Here is a 13,813-nt window from a genome sequence, read left to right as displayed (position 1 = left end):
GGAAGTACGTCATCCAGCAGAAACGTAACAATGCGGAGGTTAGCGGCCCAGTAATAAAATATAAAATTTGGGAGAGACAATCCTCCTTCCATCTTAGATTTACAGAGGTGTTTTTTACCTATCCTGTGTGTTTTATAATCCCAGATGAAAGGATTGATAATTGAGTCCAGTTGTTTATGAAAGGATTTAGGTATGAATACTGGGATGTTCTGATATAGGTAGAGCAGTTGTGGGAGGAAGACCATTTTAATGGCATTAATTCTTCCGAGCAGAGAAATTGGGAGAGTTCTCCAAAATATTATGTTTGCTTTGAGTTTTTGTATCAGAGAGGGGAAATTCTCTTTAAACAGTAAGGAGTATTGTTTGGTAACTACAATTCCTAGGTAGGTAAATTTTTCTGAAGATAACTTAAATGGGAGATGTTCTAGCCAGGAGGTATTTTGCGACCATATGGGCATTAATTCACTCTTGTTCCAATTTATTCTGTATCCCGAGAAGGTACCGAACAAATTGATCACATCAAGAATAGCTGGGATACTAGCCTGGGGTTCTGTTACATAGAGGAGGATGTCATCTGCGTATAGGGAGATCTTATTTAGAGTATCTTTAGTATTATAGCCGTGTATTGCTGCATGAGATCTAATCGTCTGAGCGAGCGGTTCGATAATTAGGGCGAAGAGCATAGGCGACAGCGCACAACCCTGCCTTGTCCCCCTGTTGAGGTTAAATCGGGGCGACAATGATTGGTTAGTGAGTATTCTGGCACAGGGGTTCCTATATAAAAGCTGGATCCAATTTATGAACCTATCTCCAATATTAAATTTCTGTAGGACCTTGAATAGATAGGGCCACTCAACTTGGTCAAAGGCCTTTTCGGCGTCAAGAGATATGACGGCAAGGTCCACGTTGGGTAACCTCTGAGAATACATAATATTGAAGAGGCGCCTGAGATTGAAGAATGAGTTTCTGTTAGGGATAAAGCCGGTCTGATCCGAATGGACCAATTTGCCAATTAAAGTGCTAAGCCTGTTAGCCAGAGTTTTTGCTAAAATCTTTTGGTCTGTATTAAGGAGAGAAATTGGTCTGTATGACCCTACCTCTTCTGGATCTTTACCCTTCTTATGTATAACTGTAATGAACGCTTCGTCCAAAGTAGAAGGGAGAGCTCCATCCTCATTGGCCTGAACCAACATTTTGTGCAGATAGGGAGAGAGCATGTTGCTGAATGTTTTATAGAATTCACCAGGGTATCCATCTGGGCCCGGGGTCTTGCCACTCTTTAGAGATTGAATTGTTTCTCGAATTTCATCAAGAGATATTTCCTTATTCAGGAAGTTAGAATCTTCCTGGTTCAGGGCAGGAAGATTACAGTCCTCCAAAAATGTTTGCATAATTACGGGGTTAGGATCCGCTTTAGATGTATATAGAGTCTCATAAAACTGCCGGAATCTGTCGTTGATGTCTTTGGGGGAAGAGAGTAATTCCCCAGATGCAGATTTAACCCTGTGAATCATTCGGTCACTCACATTTTTTCGAAGTTGTCTGGCGAGTAATTTGTGTGGTTTGTCACCAAACTCAAAATATTTTTGCTTGGCATAGAGAAAAGATTTAGCAATTTTAGCTGAGAGAATCTGATTATATTCAAATTTTAAAGAGGTAATTTTTTTATGTTTCTCCATAGATGGGTGGCTAGCATTCTCCCTATCCAGTAAGTGAATTTGTCCCTCCAGTTCTTCCAGTTTTCCTCTGTTTTGCCTACTCCTGGCAGCCTGAAAGGAGATGATACAGCCTCTCAGATAAGCCTTCAGTGTTTCCCACAATAATGCTGGGGAGGTCTCTGTGTTGTCGTTGGTATCAAAGAAAAATGTAATTTGGTCTTTAAGATATTCACAGAATGTTGGTTCTGTGAGGAGTTGAGGATTCAACCTCCAGACCCTCTCGTTTGGTACAATGTCACCCAATCTCAGGGAGAAGGTGAGTGGACTGTGGTCCGAGATTATAATATCATGATACCTCACATTACAGGTATAGGGGAGTAGCCTAGCATCCAACAAAAAGTAGTCAATTCGAGTGTAAACCTTGTGAACATGAGAGTAAAAGGAGTATTCCCTACCCGTAGGGTTAGCGATCCTCCATATATCAAATAAGTTCGAATTTTTTATGTAGGTATTCAAGAATTCGCTTGAATAGGAGGTAGGGGTTCGCCGGGTAGAGGATCTATCCAAATATTGGTCTAGCACACAGTTAAGGTCCCCTCCAATGACCAGGTTAGTATGGGAGATATCTGGAATCAGGGCAAGGACTCTTTTGAAAAAAGAGGGGTTGTCAATGTTTGGCCCATAGATATTTAGTAGAGTTACTGAGGTAGAGTGGATTTCTCCTATTGCGATCACATACCGACCCTCTTTATCCGCAATAGACGTTTTATGTAGAAAGGGAATTCCTTTCCGTACCAGAATCGCTGTGCCTCTAGTTTTGGCAGAGAAGTTAGAGTGATACACTTGCCCCACCCACCTACACTTAAGTCTGCCATGAGAGTTATTCTTCAGATGGGTTTCTTGCAAAAATATAATATCAGACGAGAGTGCTTTCAAGTGGGCTAGGACCTTGCCCCTCTTAATTGGTTCGTTTAAACCCTTGACATTCCAGGAAGTGAATGTAAGCCCCGCCCTCCTCTCGTTTGTAGTTCCTATGGTGGCCTGCATACCATGTAACTTGATAAAAAGGTAAGAAAGCGCACCAAACCATCACGATCAGCATATGTAGCACCTACACCCGAGCAGTATCCAACCCACCCCTCCCCCCCTGCAAGCACCTTTACTTCCCACCCTGTTCCCCTAATTTCCCCAACACTTACCCCCCCCATCAACCCACATTTAACAGGCATGCACAAACAGGAGAGAAAAAAAAGGAAAAATAAAAATAATAAACACATTGTCTGGCCGATGCCAAAAAAGCACGGCGCGACCTCGAACAAGAGGTAAAACAAAAATAAAATCCCAACTATACGTTCACCTCTCACTATCCTAGAACTTCTACTAACATATGAACTGAGGAGGCTCCCGCGAGTTAAGTGTTCAGTTAACATCTAATAAACCTAAACAGAATAAGTTGCAACTTAAACATATTGCGAATTTAAGCGTCATCCTGGGTCAATCCCAGAGATAAGCAAGATATAGCCTCAAGATTATATTGCTAAGCACTGCCGGTCAAAAAATAAACCATCCGCAACCGACATAGTCAGCCGTACCTTTACATACTGTGGGTCAGGAGATCGGAACAAGGATTTGTTAAATTAAACGTTCCCCCCATAAACAAAATATGTTTAATAAAAAATAAATACAAATATATACATTATATATATATATATACATATATATATATATACATATATATATACATATATACACATACACACACACATATATACATACATACACACGTACACACATACATACACATATACATACATACACACATACATACATATATATGTATACACATACACACACATACATACACACATACATATATATATATATACATACATATACATACATACACACATACATACATATACACACACACACAGATATACATATACACATACATACACACACAGATATACATATACACATACATACATATACATACACACACACACATACATACACATACACACATACATACATACATACATACACACATACATACACACATATACACACCCATATATACATGTATGTATACATACACAACAAAAAAAAATCATATATAAAAAATATATATTTAAAGAATATGTATATACATCCACATGCACACATACACATACAAACATTCATACCCCAGAATAACAATCTACCCTGATTTAAAATATACACATACATAGCATTTTAGTATTAAGAGAAAGTAGTAATAAAGTACAAATTGTAATTATATGTACGCACACCTACACAGACATAAACCCTACAGCGGGCTGGTGGGACTCTAGTCGGGAGAGAGGCCCACGGCCAGACAAAGGCAGAACGGAACAAAACATCAACCTGCTAACCAGGTGTCTGCCCCCTCCCAACCATCACCCCCAGTCCCCTGCAAGCAATAAATAAATGGTATGGTAGTAAGAATAATGTAAGGATTGTAAAATAAATAACGAAACAAAACAAAAGTGGGGGAATATAAGTATATCCGTCCGAAGGTGTCAGTGATCAAACCTGGAAGTAAAAAATATGCATCGCTGAGCACAGCCGGGATGAAAGTGAATGTAACGTTAATTGAGAGCTCTGACCGCCATCCCTTGGTCTGCTCAGCGTTTTACATGTTCGGTAGCCCTTGTTGAGCCCGTTTAATACGTTTTCACCCAGTATGGTATAGTATGGATTCGAGTCCATGAGCAGACCCTAACACGCAATAACAAGGCACTCTAACCTGTACGGGGGATTGGTGTATATCCCCGGATAAACTTCTCTGCGTCCAAAACCGAGGAGAGCCAAATCTTCTCACCGGAAGGCGGGGTAATTCTTAGCCTTGCAGGGAAGAGTAAGGCTGGGCGAAGATGGAGTTTGTAGAGTTTGGTCATGACATCTCTGTAGTCGGCGCGATGCTTTGCCACATCGGGCGCATAATCCTCATAGACACGGAATGGATGCCCTTTATGTGACAGGTTGCCCCTCATTCGAGCTTCACGCAGGATAAGATCCTTGGTCTTGAAACTGTGACAGCAGATGATTACTGGGCGAGGACGTTTGCCCGGTCCAGGCACTGGGACAAGGGAGCGATGTGCGCGGTCCAGCTGGGGATCCGAATCCAAAACATCCGATCCCATTGCATCCTTCAATAGCTTGGCGAAGAAGTCGGTGGGGCGAGAGCCCGCCTCTACCCCCTCTGCCAGACCAACAACGCGAAGGTTATTACGTCTGGATCCGCCCTCCAGGTCCACCACTTTCACAGAAAGCCTCTGCACAGTATCCTGCAATGACGTGCATAGCTTCTCTAACTCGTCGATCCTACCAGCGTTGAATTCAGAAGCTTTCTCAAGGTCCACAATACTCTGGCCATGCGAAGCGACCGTTCGAATGATGCTCTCGATTTTGGTGTCCAGTTCAGCAATAGTGGTCTTAAGATCCTCAGCTATAGCAACACGTAGCTCCCCCAAAGCCCGGGTAAGTTCTGTAAGTGTCACGTTGTTGCAGGTGCCTCCCGCCATGTCTGTCTCGTTGTTTAGTGGGGAGTAGGCCTCCGCTGTGGATTTATTGTGCTTTGGTCGCTTATTACTCGCCATTTTCATATAAAAAGTTACAATCTTGTATTAGAAAGAAACGTTTGTTGTAAAAAGTGCCATAAAGTAGGTTAAATTAGATTATTTCGCAAAAAAGTTGCAGGAGCCTCTCACGCACAGCCGTTCACTCCAACATGCTAGCTCCGCCCCATCTTCTTTGGACACTGTTAACTAACCTCCAGGCGCGCTTCAATGCCATACAACTCTCCTTCTGTGGCCTCCAACTGCTCCTAAATGCAAGTAAAACTAAATGCATGTTCTTCAACCGATCACTGCCCGCACCTACCCGGCCGTCCAGCATCACTACTCTGGACGGTTCTGACTTAGAATATGTGAACCTCTACAAATACCTAGGTGTCTGGTTACTGTAAACTCTCCAGACTCCCATTAAGCATATCCAAAATGTAATCTAGAAGTAGATCGGCTTCCTATTTCGCAACAAAGCCTCCTTCACTCATGCTGCTAAACATACCCTCGTAAAACTGACTACCCCACCGATCCTTGACTTCAGTAATGTAATTTACAAAATAGCCTCCAACACTACTCAGAAAATTGAATGCTGTCTATCACAGTGCCATCCGTTTTGTCACCAAAGCCCCATACACTACCCACCACTGCGAATTGGTCACCATAGCATGACCCACCCGTAGCACGCACTCCAGCAGGTATATTTCACTGGTCACCCCCAAAGCCAATTCCTCTTTTGGCCGCCTTTCCTTCCAGTTCTCTGCTGCTAATGACTGGAATGAATGACAAATCACTGAAGCTGGAGACTCATATCTCCCTCACTAACTATAAGCACCAGCTGTCAGAGCTTAATTTGCACACACTGTAAGTAGACTTTTTCAATTGTGTTATTGACTGTTTTTTTTATTACATTTGTAACTCTGTTGCACTGCTTTGCTTTATCTTGGCCAGGTTGCAGTTTTAAATGAGAACTTGTTCTCAACTAGTCTCTTGTTAAATAAAGTGAGAAATATATATATTTTTTAAACTTGAACTTGAACTGTGTGACTCAACTTGATTTGTCGGCATGATGCAGATTCTGTGCATTCTGTTCTGTCTTGACCAATCAAATTCACGGAAATCAGTACAAGGTTGCTGCAGTTTGACTGTTTTCATCCTCCCTAGGGCCATTTCTTTAAAACATTGTGACTTGTTTCAAATATATCTGTATAGCTAGGTGGCAGGTAGCATAGGCTAGTGGCTAAGAGTGTTGGGCCATTAACTGAAAGATCAATGGTTCAAATCCTGAGTTGACTAGATGAAAAATGTGCCCTTGAGGAAGGTACTTAACCCTAATTGCTCTGGGTAAGAGTTCCTAAAATGTAAATCTGGTCTCATTGCCTATATATATTTATTTATTTATTTATTTATTTATTTATTTATTTATTTATTTATTTATTTATTTATTTATTTATTTATTTATTTATTTATTTATTTATTTATTTATTTATTTATTTATATTACACACAACTAATAATTCATCACTATCAGGCCCTATAGGGCTACCTGGTTAAAAGCTCAGAGCCCCAGGGTAAACAATTTGTTGGAGGCTATTTTGTAAATTACATTTTATGGCATTGAAGCTCATCCGGAAGTTAGTCACGAGTCATTGATTCTGAAGTTGAGTGGCAAGCGTTTTTTCTTTTTGTCAAGTCTCAAGTCACAACATCTGCAACCTGAGTAGTTCTCGAGTCCAAGTCACGTGACTGGAGTCCACATCTCTGGTAAATGCACAATATTGTTTTAAGGCAGATTTTAGAATATTTGCACAAAAGTCTGTCTCAAATTTGATGGAAACCTTCCTAATGTCATGGAGTATGCAGTTTTGCATAACAGATTCTGGAATACTGTTCCTTTCATTCAAGGTTTACAAAATGCCATCTAATTTCCCCATCAATCTCCCTCTGCCTATCCACTATATAAATTACAGGCTGCAAGTCAATTTACTTTCTGGTCTCATTGAAGCTGGGTCAGAATGTCTTTCTGTCCGTCTAGACTGGTGTTTGGAGGACTACTTGTTACGAGGAGTGGAACAGGGGAACCCAAGAGCAGACTCAGACGAGGAGACTGGGATGTAGTAACCAAGGTATTTATTGAAACACAGGGGAAAGATGGAGTGCAGGTCGGGGAGCTCGGGCGGGTTGCAGGAAACCAGGTGCGGAGGCAAGAGGGGGTGAGACAGGGTAAGCATGTTCGGGGGTATCCAAGGGAGTAGTAGAGTGGGGAATCCAGGACAGAGTAGCAGGATGACGAGATGTGGGAGACAGGGACCAGAGTCAGAGCAGGCAGAACTGTAGTGGAGAGGAAAACAGTGTCAGGCAAGGAAAACGGGCACAACAGGATCTAAATAGTAACAAACGGCTAGAACCGTAGACTGACTGAGCAGAGATTACGATCTGGCAGTGTGGAAGTGGCAGGGCTGAGTATTTGTAGAGGTCTTGATTATGAAACAGGTTGCAGCTGGTGGGGATCTGTTCTCACACACACACACACACACACAGAGCAAGAGAGGGAGAGAGTACTGGGGGAGTGGCGGCAGGTCAAGGAGACACAGGATGAGCAGTAGAAGGCGTTGCAGGAACAGATGTGACACTGGCAGAAGTCTTAAAGCGACGTTCCCTTGCGTATCTGGGGAGAAGAATGTTTAGTGAATAACTTGATTGTTTCAGGAATAAAAAATACACTTTGAAGAGAAGATTTTGGGCCAGCTTTTCTCTGGGCTGGCGAAGCAAAGTTTTGTCCTTGAAGATCTCTATCAAGTTTTCTGTGAGTTTCCCCGAGCAGTCGGGGTTTAAAATGTAGAAGCCCTGGGCAATCTGTAGTAAAGTAGACAATTATTTTATAATATTTTACTTTGTTTTTTTGACAAACAAAAACATACATTGACAAAAACAATAGTCAACTTAACATGTACATACAGTACCAGTCAAAAGTTTGGACACGGCCTCCCGAGGGGCGCAGTGGTCTAAGGTACTGCATATCAGTGCTAGCTGTGCCATTAAAGATTCTGGGTTCAAGTCCAGGCTTTGTCGCCGCAACAGGGAGACCCATGGGGCGGTGCACAATTGGCCCAGCGTCTTCCTTGTTAGGGGAGGGTTTGGCCGGCAGGGACGTCCTTGACCCATTACACTAGTGACTCCTATGGTGGCCCAGGTGCAGTGCATGCTGACACGGTCGCCAGGTGTGTGGTGTTTCCTCTGACACATTGGCGCCGCTGGCTTCCGGGTTAAGTGGGCATTATGTCAAAGAAGCAGTGCGGCTTGGTCGGGTTGTGTTTCAGATCTTGTCATATTAGCATTGACATGAAATCATTCAAAACACCTCAAAACAAGACATGGTATCAATAACGAGCTGAAATTAGCTACTTTCGGAAAGTATTCAGACCCCTTAACTTTTTCTACAAATTTTGTTACATTACAGCCTCATTGCAAAATGAATTAAATAGTTTTTTTTCCCCGTCATCAATCTACTCACAATACCCCATAATGACAAAGCTAAATTTAAGCACATTAATAAAAAAATAGCAAATGGAAATATCACATTTACATAAGTATTCAGCTTTTTTCCAGAGATGTTCAATCAGATTCAAGTAAATCGTTTTTAACTATGTTTGTTGCAGGAATTATATGACAGACAACTTTTGAACAAGATAATGTTTTGTTTCTTTTTATTTCCTCTTTACACATACTTACATTTTTGCATTTAGCTTTATTTTAAGACTGCCAAGATGTCCTCAATTGGGGGAACCTCTGTCCGAGACAATGTCCTCAGGATTATGGAGCGCTGTGTATATAAAAAGTTGTTTGAATATTACAACATGTATTAGGATTAAGTAGAACTTCACCATTTAGAGTTAAAAATTGTCATTATCCAACTGATGCTGATCCTCAACACGAGGGCCCCTCAGGAGTGGGTGCTCAGTCCCCTGTACCGGAGCTGCTTCTACCCCCAAGCCATAAAACTCCTGAACATCTAATCAAATGGCTTCCCAGTCTATTTGCATTTCCCCTCCCCTCTTTACACCGCTGCTACTTTCTGTTGTTATCATCTATGCATAGTCACTTCAATAACTCTACCTACATGTACATATTACCTCAATTACCTTGACTAACTGGTTCCCCCACACATTGACTCACTATTGTTATTTTACTGCTGCTCTTTATTTACTTGTTACTTTTTATTTCTTATTCTTGTTCCTATTTAATAAACTGCATTGTTGGTTAGGGGCTCATAAGTAAGCGTTTCACTAAGGTCTACTAGACCTGTTGTATTCGGTGCATGTGACTAATAACATTTGATTTGATTTTATTACCAGGTTATGATGAGGTCTTAAATCAGCAATTATGTAACTTGTAGGGCGACCGACCAAATTCATATAGACAAGTGAGTGGTAGATCTGTTCTATGTGCTCTATTTCTATGCTTCTCGTTCTTACATTTCAGTTTTTTGTCTTTTACTTTTTGTACACCACTTTCAAACAGCTAAAAATACAATATTTTTGGTTATGGAAAGCATATTTAACAGCGGTTAAGATGGTACAATGATTCTCTACACAATGACTGCTTGTTTTGTCACATAAACTGAAATTAGGCTAACTATTAGAATTTTAACAACCAGGAAATGGCGGACCGATTTCTGAATATTGCATCTTTAACTATGACCAGTAGGCTTCATAATATAGCACATAGTATAGTGGGCAGAATTATAACCAGATGCAGAGAGGTTACAATTATGACAAATTGGTAGTTAGAAAAAAAACCTAATATTCTGGTAAAAAAAAATACGTTAAAAAAACATTTTTCAACCAGGTTTTTCCCACTGGGCCTGATTTTGTTTTATATAATACACAATTTTTAAAAAATAGTGTGGTTTATTCCACCAAACTAAATGTATATACTAGTCTTTATAATTCTTGACAGCAAAATACGACCGTTTTAATATATAAATCCAGCAGCGGTAGCTAGTAGTGGGTGTTCTCACTTCCTTATATCAGCGTCAGAGTCAGCTGACAGAGAGGCTCTTTGAAACGGTCGACATCTTGAATTGGAATAAGAAAGTGAAATAATACAAAACCTTGATCTTAACCATATTGTTTAAAAAGTATTGCTTTCAGGACACGTAGCAAAGTCTTGTGATCTAAACGGGCCTGTGCATCTTCAGGTGAGTTCGAGGGAGACCGCTGGGAACAGTAGCAATGCAGTACAATTTGACCGAGACGAGAGCGAACGAGTCGTGACAACCTTGCAGTACCTTGATAGCTAGCTAACAGACATATTTCGCATGCTAGCAAGTTGATTAGAAAAGGCCATTTGAAACCAAGAACAGTGTTGTGTTCAGTGATTTGGAAAAAGGGACATGGTTATAGAAATACACAATAGGACAGAATACCTTAACGGTGATAGGTACAAAAATTGATAGCTAGTTTTCGGTGATAAGCTAACGTTAGCAAATTTTCCGGTCAGGCAGACGTCTAGCTGTAGTAACGTTGGCTTGCTAATTTCAAAACCTCTTACGTCAGCTGACATTAGCAAGCTAGGTACATTGGTTTGCTCCATCCCCATCGGAATCGACGTAACAACGATATTATAACTCGTATTTCATGTGTCAGCGCCCTTTGGCACTAATGATGTTCACAGGCCATTGCAATGTCAAGTTGTCAAAATGGACACAAAACCAAATGCCTTGAAAGTAGTTACTATGGTTGACGTTAACTGCTAGGCTATTCTAGAACGCTGAAGACATGTTGATGCATGAAATTAGTAGACCTTTACTTACGAGGTCTTTGCCAACAATGCAGATTTAAAAATGAAGAAAATTTGCTAATTATAACTGAACAAAAATATAAATGGAACAATTTCACTGAGTTACAGTTCATATAAAGAAATCAGTCAATTGAAATAAACTCATTAGGCTCTAATCAATTGATTTCTCATATCTGGAAATACAGATATATAAAAAAAAAAGGAGAGGCGTGTATCAGAAAACCAGTCAGTATCTGGTGTGACCAGTGGCAATTTTAGCATGTAAAATCTTGGTGGGGCAAACTCAAAAAAATGTTTTAGATGCATGCCAGCAAAGACACAACGCAACACTAAACTATACATTCATTGCACTATAACAGCGACAAGCGGTGCCCACAAACTGTTAGGGCCTACATAAAGCTGTCCCAACAGCAGAGCTTTCTTTTCAGCACCATGGAGTTCATCCTTACCACCTGGCTGAGCCTTATCTGGCAATACAACAATTCATTCAGCTTTGTTTACTGCCTTAAAAAAAACAGCTGATATGGCTGACTTTCTTAAGCAAATGTGGTTTCTACTGACAATTGAGATATACAAACTATGGCATGAGAGAACGATGAGCAGATAATAGGCATTCCGTAATTTCGATTAAGACATTAATGAGCGAGCTAAGACGGACGTAGTCAATATAACTACAGTGCCTTGCGAAAGTATTCGGCCCCCTTGAACTTTGCGACCTTTTGCCACATTTCAGGCTTCAAACATAAAGATATAAAACTATTTTTTTGTGAAGAATCAACAACAAGTGGGACACAATCATGAAGTGGAACGACATTTATTGGACATTTCAAACTTTTTTAACAAATCAAAAACTGAAAAATTGGGTGTGCAAAATTATTCAGCCCCTTTACTTTCAGTGCAGCAAACTCTCTCCAGAAGTCCAGTGAGGATCTCTGAATGATCCAATGTTGACCTAAATGACTAATGATGATAAATACAATCCACCTGTGTGTAATCAAGTCTCCGTATAAATGCACCTGCACTGTGATAGTCTCAGTGGTCCATTAAAAGCGCAGAGAGCATCATGAAGAACAAGGAACACACCAGGCAGGTCCGAGATACTGTTGTGAAGAAGTTTAAAGCCGGATGTGGATACAAAAAGATTTCCCAAGCTTTAAACATCCCAAGGAGCACTGTGCAAGCGATAATATTGAAATGGAAGGAGTATCAGACCACTGCAAATCTACCAAGACCTGGCCGTCCCTCTAAACTTTCAGCTCATACAAGGAGAAGACTGATCAGAGATGCAGCCAAGAGGCCCATGATCACTCTGGATGAACTGCAGAGATCTACAGCTGAGGTGGGAGACTCTGTCCATAGGACAACAATCAGTCGTATATTGCACAAATCTGGCCTTTATGGAAGAGTGGCAAGAAGAAAGCCATTTCTTAAAGATATCCATAAAAAGTGTTGTTTAAAGTTTGCCACAAGCCACCTGGGAGACACGCCAAACATGTGGAAGAAGGTGCTCTGGTCAGATGAAACCAAAATTGAACTTTTTGGCAACAATGCAAAACGTTATGTTTGGCGTAAAAGCAACACAGCTGAACACACCATCCCCACTGTCAAACATGGTGGTGGCAGCATCATGGTTTGGGCCTGCTTTTCTTCAGCAGGGACAGGGAAGATGGTTAAAATTGATGGGAAGATGGATGGAGCCAAATACAGGACCATTCTGGAAGAAAACCTGATGGAGTCTGCTAAAGACCTGAGACTGGGACGGAGATTTGTCTTCCAACAAGACAATGATCCAAAACATAAAGCAAAATCTACAATGTAATGGTTCAAAAATAAACATATCCAGGTGTTAGAATGGCCAAGTCAAAGTCCAGACCTGAATCCAATCGAGAATCTGTGGAAAGAACTGAAAACTGCTGTTCACAAATGCTCTCTATCCAACCTCACTGGGCTCGAGCTGTTTTGCAAGGAGGAATGGGGAAAAAATGTTAGTCTCTCGATGTGCAAAACTGATAGAGACATACCCCAAGCGACTTACAGCTGTAATCGCAGCAAAAGGTGGCGCTACAAAGTATTAACTTAAGGGGGCTGAATAATTTTGCACGCCCAATTTTTCAGTTTTTGATTTGTTAAAAAAGTTTGAAATGTCCAATAAATGTCGTTCCACTTCATGATTGTGTCCCACTTGTTGTTGTTTCTTCACATCAAAAATACAGTTTTATATCTTTGTTTGAATCCTGAAATGTGGCAAAAGGTCGCAAAGTTCAAGGGGGCCGAATACTTTCGCAAGGCACTGTATGTGTTCAGCACTTTTGAAATGTACAGCGACAGAATGCAGAACATGGGCTGCTCTTACAGTATTTTCCCTGTACACCAAGTCAGAACCTCAGGATAAATAAATGGGGCATATAAGCGAACAATGAAACCTCTTACAATATTAGATGATGACAGTTCTCAAAAACAGGTTATAGGCTACATGTGCAGCACCACCGAGTCAGAACAGTAACGTTAGGTGAAATTAAGAGGTGAAAATATACCAAATTGTTAGGGTGAGGCACATAGGCTACTAACAGCTTACTACACAACATACACTTAGTATTACTTTCTTAGCCACATTATACATATCTCCCTGGCATATTACATGATTTATGCAGCAGCATACAATACATTTTTGGACTCCCCTTGGCTTGTGATGTGCTCACTTAAACACGAAGGTGGCCCGTGGGTCCTTTGTGGGCACATTTTGTCATCAAACTTTGTCATCAAAGTCTGG

At 40.9% G+C, this 13,813-nt stretch overlaps 1 protein-coding gene across 2 annotated transcripts in view; it reads left to right on the top strand.

Annotated features, from left to right (window-relative positions):
* Positions 1 to 10,247: 10,247 nt before the first annotated feature.
* The window catches only part of LOC139393308 (AP-2 complex subunit mu), a 42,382-nt gene continuing 38,816 nt past the window's right edge, over positions 10,248 to 13,813 (top strand). The window contains exon 1 of one of the 2 annotated variants that reach the window (XM_071141841.1): positions 10,248 to 10,441. The gene's annotated coding sequence lies outside the window, so the exon portion shown is untranslated. The remainder of the gene's footprint in view (positions 10,442 to 13,813) is intronic. The other variant, XM_071141840.1, reaches the window with a different exon arrangement.

The sequence above is a fragment of the Oncorhynchus clarkii genome, chromosome 33, assembly GCF_045791955.1.
Source record: "Oncorhynchus clarkii lewisi isolate Uvic-CL-2024 chromosome 33, UVic_Ocla_1.0, whole genome shotgun sequence".
Taxonomy (NCBI): domain Eukaryota; kingdom Metazoa; phylum Chordata; class Actinopteri; order Salmoniformes; family Salmonidae; genus Oncorhynchus; species Oncorhynchus clarkii.
Note: the sequence above shows the minus strand (reverse complement) of the source record. Positions and strands in the feature narration are given on the sequence as shown.